Source organism: Littorina saxatilis, linkage group LG5 (genome assembly GCF_037325665.1).
Source record: "Littorina saxatilis isolate snail1 linkage group LG5, US_GU_Lsax_2.0, whole genome shotgun sequence".
Taxonomy (NCBI): Eukaryota; Metazoa; Mollusca; class Gastropoda; order Littorinimorpha; family Littorinidae; genus Littorina; species Littorina saxatilis.
This window is the reverse complement of record NC_090249.1, coordinates 43,282,160-43,290,082: the sequence shown is the minus strand read 5'-3', so window position 1 is coordinate 43,290,082 and position 7,923 is coordinate 43,282,160. Positions and strand designations below refer to the sequence as shown.

Sequence of the window (7,923 nt, the reverse complement as noted above, 5' to 3'; positions counted from 1 at the left end):
CAGATACCTTTCTCTGGTCAGAAGAATTGTTGAAAAGTAAATAGCAAGACCAACACTTCTAAAACGGTCTTCTTACTCTGAGCGTTTCATATCACAGGAGCTTGTATCAAATCGCCGGTCGATCATTATTTACAGTCTCCTACTACTATATACTACTACTATATATACTACCGGTCGATCATTATTTACAGTCTCCTATAGTAGTAGGAGACTGTAAATAATGATCGACCGGCGATTTGATACAAGCTCCTGTGTTTCATATCTTGTGTTCTCTGTCGACCGGCCGTCTGCCCGTACAGTAACATGCAAAAGTGGCGTACGTAGTCTGCCGGCGCGCTCAAGTACTTTCGTCTATGAATCATTCGTTATGCCATAAAATCAACCAAAAAAGGATGAATACCACCACAAAGATGAAAACTTACACTTATCAAAGATACTTATACATGAAATATTGAAAAATTATCAAGAACATTGCAGAAAACTTACTGCGGAAACCTGCTTCTGAGCACTGCTTACGACCTCGTGACAATTTCCTGAGATTTTATTGGTTGGTTGCACTTGAATCGGCAGTAATGAATATTCAGTATTTGGTCTTTCCTCGCTTTTCTGGTTTGTTTCGTTCGGTTTGTTATTTTGTATCGCGACACAAAAATAAATGTTGATACAGATTTGCGCATTAAATGTTGTTTCTGTTGTTATGTATAGGTTACATGCCGAGTCTCAGTGATTATTAAAAATAATGGTCGAAGCGGTTAGCGTATCATGAAAAATGCGAGCTTCATGTGTAAAACGTGTGTCCGTACCCGGCCGTTTAATTGCACATAATACATTCACTGACATGGAAACAAACAGCTAACAACAAAATTAATGTGCAAAACAAAAGTTTGCAGGGTTAGCATCGGATTGCTTTGACAGAATCTCGTTTAAACACAGGAGTGTGTGTGTGCCAGTGTGTGTGTCACGTGTGTGTGTGTGTCAGTGTCAGTGCCGTGTGTGTGTGGGTGTGTGCCAGTGTGTGCCGCGTAGTACTGTTCATGGCTAAGAAATGCCGGCCTACTTTACATCGGAAAATGCGAAGTCAGCTTCGATGAATCCAAATGGACTATTAGTATAAGCCTAATGATTAGGTGAATTGAATTATTCCCGTCCAGCCCGGAAAGTAAGGGAGACAAGTTTGACTTGTTTGGGAAACGTGTCCGTAACACTTCTGTTGGGCGCAAAGTAAGAATCCGGGGCAGAGTTGGAATCTTGCGGGACTTCGTCACGCCTCAGTAGATTTCCAACTTAGCGCGTCGTTTCCGGAAACGCACTGGCTCGTTCTAGAAATGGCCCTCCTTTCGACTGGCGATACCAGTCTCTCTCGCCCTTGACCATGACGGGTGACCACAGGGAAGAGGTGGACAGTTTTATCGTGGAACTTACGCAGAAAAATACAACCGTGCGCTCACGCAGAAGCCGGAATATGACAACATTGTGCTGTTTCTAAAAACAAAACGTACGGACCACATTGAAGATGGGAAGTCTTCGAAGTTCAAGTGGTGGGTGCGTGAAACTGAAGAAGTTTCAGCTCGTGAACTTTCCAGTCGTGCTGTACAGTTTGACCCCAGTTTACAAGTAGTGCTTCTGCTGAGCATCAAGATGTGATTAATGTATTTTTGCTGTCTGACGTCTTATGGATTCTTGTGCAAAGTTTAAACAGAGGCATTTTATGATTCTTAAGTTGTGCTGTACAGTTTGACGTCAGTTTTCAAGTAGTGCTTTTGCTGTGTGATTATTTTGATGTGATTAATTTATTTGTGCCGTCTGTTTATTTTTTTGTGTGGGTGTGCCAAGTTTTTACAGAGGTGTTCTCCTGTGAATGTGAGTTTTAAGTAGTGCTGTACAGTTTGATCCCAGTTCACAAGTAGTGCTTCTGCTGAGCATCAAGATGTGATTCATTCATTTTTGCTGTCTGTCTTATGGTTTCTTGTGCAAAGTTTAAACGGATGTGTTTTGTAATTTTGAAGGTTTTTTTGTGCCGTCTGTTTATTTTTGTGTGTGGGTGTGCCAAGTTTTTACAGAGGTGTTCTCCTGTGAATGTGAGTTTTAAGTAGTGCTGTACAGTTAGACCCCAGTTCACAAGTAGTGCTTCTGCTGATCATTAAGATGCGATTCATTTGTTTGTGCTATCTCTTAATTGTGTGTGTGTGTTAAACAGACATGTTCTACTGTGGCATTTAGATGTGCTGTACAGTTTGATTGCAGTTTACAAGTAGTGCTTCTGCTGTGAGATCATTGTGATGTGATTAATTTATTAGTGCTGTCTATTTGTTGGGTCAGTGTGCCAATTTCAAAGTGTGTCTTCTGTGACATTATAGTGCTGTACAGTTTGACCCCAATTTTCTAGTTGCTTCTGCTTTGTGATCATAATGATGTCACTAATTTTTTTTTCTTGTAATTTTCTTGATGTATAGTTTTTTGTGTGCAAACAAGTATCTTCTGTAACTGTTGAGATTTGCGTTACCGTTTGACCCCAGTTACCTAGGTTTGCCTCAGCTGTGTGATAATTGTGGTGTTATAAGTTACGTTTTGCAGTCTGTTGTGATTTCTTTGCCATCGATCCATTTTCATGGAAACAGCACAAACTAAGCAGTAACGTACTTTGTTTTAATCAATAAGGCAACTGAGGCGGTTACAAAAACTTGTATGGAAGCTTTGTGCACTTATACAATATTTTTTTACCCTTGAACATTTCTTCTGAATTCCATCTTCTAATTTTTGTACATGTATCTCTGTATTTGTGAACAACAAACTTGCCTAATGATGTTTGCCTTTCCATTTTGTGTGTATAAAACTAAATGAAATGGTGTGTGTGTGTGTGTGTTCATTGGTGGTTTTTTTGTGGAAGAACTAAAGTTTTGATTTGCATCACTGATTTCTTTGTGTTGGTGTTCCTGTGAGACTGTGGGGTCAAAGACAAGCATTTGACCTAGGGTGTGAGTGTGTGTGTGCATTGCTCCTCAAGCATCATGATGTATGAATTGTCTTTTCTTTTGTCAATATGATATAATATATATATATAATTTCATGTGGCTTTCCTACTAAGACAGAGAAGAGGTTTTAATTCCTGTTATTAGTAGTATGATTCAGAGTGAATCAAATGAAATATAATGCATGTGGGACGTACAAAAAACATCTATATAATTGTAATCATGTGAGGTGTTAAAAACGTGCATAAATCCCTTCAATTAACAAGATTTTTTGGTTTGAGTACCAAAACCAACCTTCTTATTTTTTCAGTTTTGAAGCCAGGCGAGGCTTCTTAATCCTCACCTTAAATGCTAAAATTTGTTTTTGGCTGCATGCTGCCCCTGCAATCCGCCAAGGCCTAGGCGGCCCTTGGACCCCGGCAGTCAAAAAAAAGTTCAGTCGCAGGCAAATTTAAGGCTCCCACCCATGTAGTGTAAAGCCATTAATCACAGTCATAAGTTTGTTTTCGTATTCTGTTTGTTTATAAATTCAGTTCATTGATCTCTGTTTTGGTCTTTGCTTTGTTGGTTTGGTTGAAAAAAATGACCTTCTCTCCTTCTGAGAAAGCTACCTCTCTTGTGTGGTGTGTGAATTTAATTAAACAAATCATGAAATGTTGTATGCATTGGCAGTGCTTCCTTCCCTTTGTTTATCAAAGAGCAAAAGGCATTATTCAAAGAAAAGTCATACTCAACTTATATATGTTGGGCGCATAGTAAGAATCCGGGGCAGAGTTGGAATCTCGCGGGACTTCGTCACGCCTCAGTAGATTTCCAACAAAGCGCGTCATTTCCGGAAACGCACCGACTCATTCTAGAAATGGCCCTCCTTTCGACTGGCGATGCCAGTCTGATCGCCAGTCTGCCTCTCGCCCTTGACCATAATGGGTGACCACAGGGAAGAGGTGGACAGTTTTGTCGTGGAACTTACGCAGAAAATACAACCGTGCTCACGCAGAAGAAATATGACAATATTGTGCTGTTTCTAAAAACAAAACGTACGGACCACATTGAAGATGGGAAGTCTTCGAAGTTCAAGTGGTGGGTGCGTGAAAAGAAGTTTCAGCTCGTGAACTTTCCAGGATTGGACTTAAACGACGTTCTCTGCATACCCAGCAAACAAGAGGTAAGTTCGTAGTTATGAAACGTGACTGAAAGTATTTCGCTATGTTGTTTTATTTATTTTTTCGCATGTTTATGTTTGTACAGTTAATGAGTTACGGTTATCTAATTTCTGTTGACATTGAGACTGAAAGTATCAGATGACATGTTCTATGGTCCATCCAGTGAATAAAACTCAGTTTCAAAGTTCTATGCAACCATGTGTGATCAATGATAATTCAATGTGTAACAGGTTTCCTAAACAATCGTCCATGTAATACGAGCTGTGTGCCTGCCATTAGAGTCATGCATTTTCAGTCCTTTAAAGTTTAAATGATTCGTATCATTCTCTGTACTTTTTTTCTGTAATACTCTAGTTATAATAACACAGACATGCAACAAAAACATATCCATGTCAAACATTTTGGTTTCCATGTCAACAACCAGTCAGAAATCAAGTTAAAACCTTAAACACAGGCCGAAAAATAAGTTATTACCTTTTGTTGTTCATAACTTTACAGTTACACCGTGACATAGTTACAATTTACTTGAATATTTTTTAACTTTAAGACAAATTAAGTGCTCAGCTATCATTGTAACTTAACACTAATCTTGCTTAAAAATCTGAACAATGACAACTCATGGCTTAAAATTCATTCAGTTACTTCAGACAAAAGCTAATTAGGTTCATTAATAAATTTATATAACTAGTTTCAATATTTGCCCCCAAACTTCCTTGTTCCTTTGATTCCTACAACATTGGTCTTGCTTAGACTTAATTAATTCATTTTGTACTGTTCATGCAGATTAATCGTAACACTTAACAAGTGTCATCTGTCAGTTGTAGAACTTGTACCCTCTCTTAATTCCAGTAGAAAGCACTATAGTTACAACAGCATATAAGTATGATAAAGAAATATCATTTTGCGCTCTGAATTCTCAGTATTTCTCAGTTAATTATGTAAGTGTCCACTTGATCTGTTGTTGTTGTTGTTGTTGTTGTTGTTGTTGTTGTTGTTGTTGTTGCTGTTGTTGTTGTTGTTGTTGTTTTTTTTGTTTTTTTTTTAATATATCCAGACCTCAATGAGTTGTTTTGCTATGATTGTTGCTTACTTGTGTGCAGAATGCTGAGTCGCTGCTGGCAAACATTCCAGTGGCTGTGATGCGACAATGTCACTGCCAGATGTTCAGAAAATACAGTCATCAGAGGCTTCTGCAACATGGACGTCCTCGAGAAAAAAACATGTGCGGCACTGAAATGTCACTCCTGGTGCCACTTTGACTGTGCTGGGGTGGAGATGACGAGAGCTGAGGTCTCGGCAGAAGATGTACATTTTGTGTGTGTTGTGTGCAAGGACTGATGAGGAAGTGTTGATTTATGTCTTCTACCTTCCACCTGCATGGGGTTTTTTCCTTCTCAATTTGTTCATTAGTGCTGTATGATGTTCACTCACAGACTTTTCTCTGCACATATTCAGGGGGTGTCCAGAACGTATGTGTGTATGTGTTTTCAAAAATCATGTTGTTGTTCTTTCCAAATCGTCTCTTATTGACTCACCTGAGTAATTGGCGAGTCTAAGAATTCATACATGTGTCAATCCATATATCCGGCCAAAAAACTTAACATTTGAGGTTAGCTTGGTTGTTTTTCAAGCTAGACCTCTGAAAAATTTAGGGTTCGATGATCTTATTAAGTCCTTTGTACTGGAAACTTGCATTCTCCCAGTAAGGTAATATATTGTACTACGTTGCAAGCCCCTGGAGCAAATGTTTGATTTGTGCTTTTGTGAACAAGAAACAATTGACAAGTGGCTCTATCCCATCTCCCCCCTTCCCCCGTCGCGATATAACCTTCGTGGTTGACAACGACATAAAACACCAAATAAAGAAAGATCTTACAAAGTGACCTCAGTTTGGTTGACCCTCTTCAAATTTTGGCATCACAGCGGGGTCATGTTCGTTTCATTGGATTAAAACTTGTGCGTTGAAGCTATATCAGATGTTTTTGAAGCTACAGGTTTGAAACCTTGTATACTTCTAGTGTTTGATAATCTCCAGACTTGACCTAAGTTTGATTGACCCTTGTCAAGTTTTGGGGTCACAGGGGGCCAGTCATGTTTGTTTCATAAAACTTAACGTTGAAGTTATCTCAGATGTTATTGAATCTTAAGCTTTGTAACTATGAAAACTTCAAGGGTAGTTGTAGTTGATAGCCAACATGAATCTAGTTTGAGATACCCCTGTCACATTTTGGGGTCACTGCGTTGTGTCATTATTGCATTGCACAACTTTGTTACATTTTCCATATGTTTAAATCAACATATTCAGGGGGTGTCCAGAACGTATGTGTGTATGTGTTTTCAAAAATCATGTTGTTGTTGTTTCATAGTGGCACTGGGTTTCTTGTGCAAAGTTTAAACGGATGTGTTTTGTAATTTTTTTCGTCGTGCTGTACAGTTTGACGCCAGTTTACAAGTAGTGCTTCTGCTGAGCATCAAGATGTGATTAATGTATTTTTGCTGTCTGTCTTATGGATTCTTGTGCAAAGTTTAAACAGAGGCATTTTATGATTTTTAAATTGTGCTGTACAGTTTGATGTCAGTTTTCAAGTAGTGCTTTTGCTGTGTGATTATTTTGATGTGATTAATTTATTTGTGCCGTCTGTTTATTTTTGTGTGTGGGTGTGCCAAGTTTTTACAGAGGTGTTCTCCTGTGAATGTGAGTTTTAAGTAGTGCTGTACAGTTTGACCCCAGTTCACAAGTAGTGCTTCTGCTGAGCATCAAGATGTGATTCATTTATTTTTGCTGTCTGTCTTATGGTTTCTTGTGCAAAGTTTAAACGGATGTGTTTTGTAATTTTTAAGGTTTTTTTGTGCCGTCTGTTTATTTTTGTGTGTGGGTGTGCCAAGTTTTTACAGCTCTAGGTGTTCTCCTGTGAATGTGAGTTTTAAGTAGTGCTGTACAGTTAGACCCCAGTTCACAAGTAGTGCTTCTGCTGATCATTAAGATGTGATTCATTTGTTATGTGCTATCTCTTAATTGTGTGTGTGTGTGTTAAACAGACATGTTCTACTGTGGCATTTAGATGTGCTGTACAGTTTGATTGCAGTTTACAAGTAGTGCTTCTGCTGTGAGATCATTGTGATGTGATTAATTTATTAGTGCTGTCTATTTGTTGGGTCAGTGTGCCAATTTCAAAGTGTGTCTTCTGTGACATTATAGTGCTGAACAGTTTGACCCCAATTTTCTAGTTGCTTCTGCTTTGTGATCATAATGATGTCACTAATTTTTTTTCTTGTAATTTTCTTGAAGTATAGTTTTTTGTGTGTTTGACTGTCAAGTTCAAACAAGTATCTTCTGTAACTTTTGAGATTTGCATTACCGTTTGACCCCAGTTACCAAGGTTTGCCTCTGCTGTGTGATAATTGTGGTGTTATAAGTTACGTTTTGCAGTCTTTTGTGATTTCTTTGCCATCGATCCATTTTCATGCAAACAGCACAAACTAAGCAGTAACGTACTTTGTTTTAATCAATAAGGCAACTGAGGCTGTATCCTGAATAATGTCATTATTGTGGGTATGAAAGCTTTGTGCACCGTAAAATATTTTTTTACCCTTGAACATTTCTTCTGCCGAATTCCATCTTCTAATTTTTGTATCTCTGTATTTGTGAACAACAAACTTGCCTAATGATGTTTGCCTTTCCATTTTGTGTGTATAAAACTAAATGAAATGGTGTGTGTGTGTTCATTGGTGCTCATACATTTTATGTGTTTTTTTTGTGGGAGAATTAAAGTTTTGATTTGCATCACTGA

General features: G+C 38.3%; 1 long non-coding RNA gene across 1 annotated transcript; it reads left to right on the top strand.

The window, feature by feature from the left end:
- Positions 1-3,717: 3,717 nt before the first annotated feature.
- On the top strand, positions 3,718-7,923 carry LOC138967203 (uncharacterized). The gene is made up of 2 exons (XR_011455871.1): positions 3,718-4,134; positions 5,233-7,923. It is a non-coding gene; the product is annotated as an uncharacterized lncRNA (long non-coding RNA).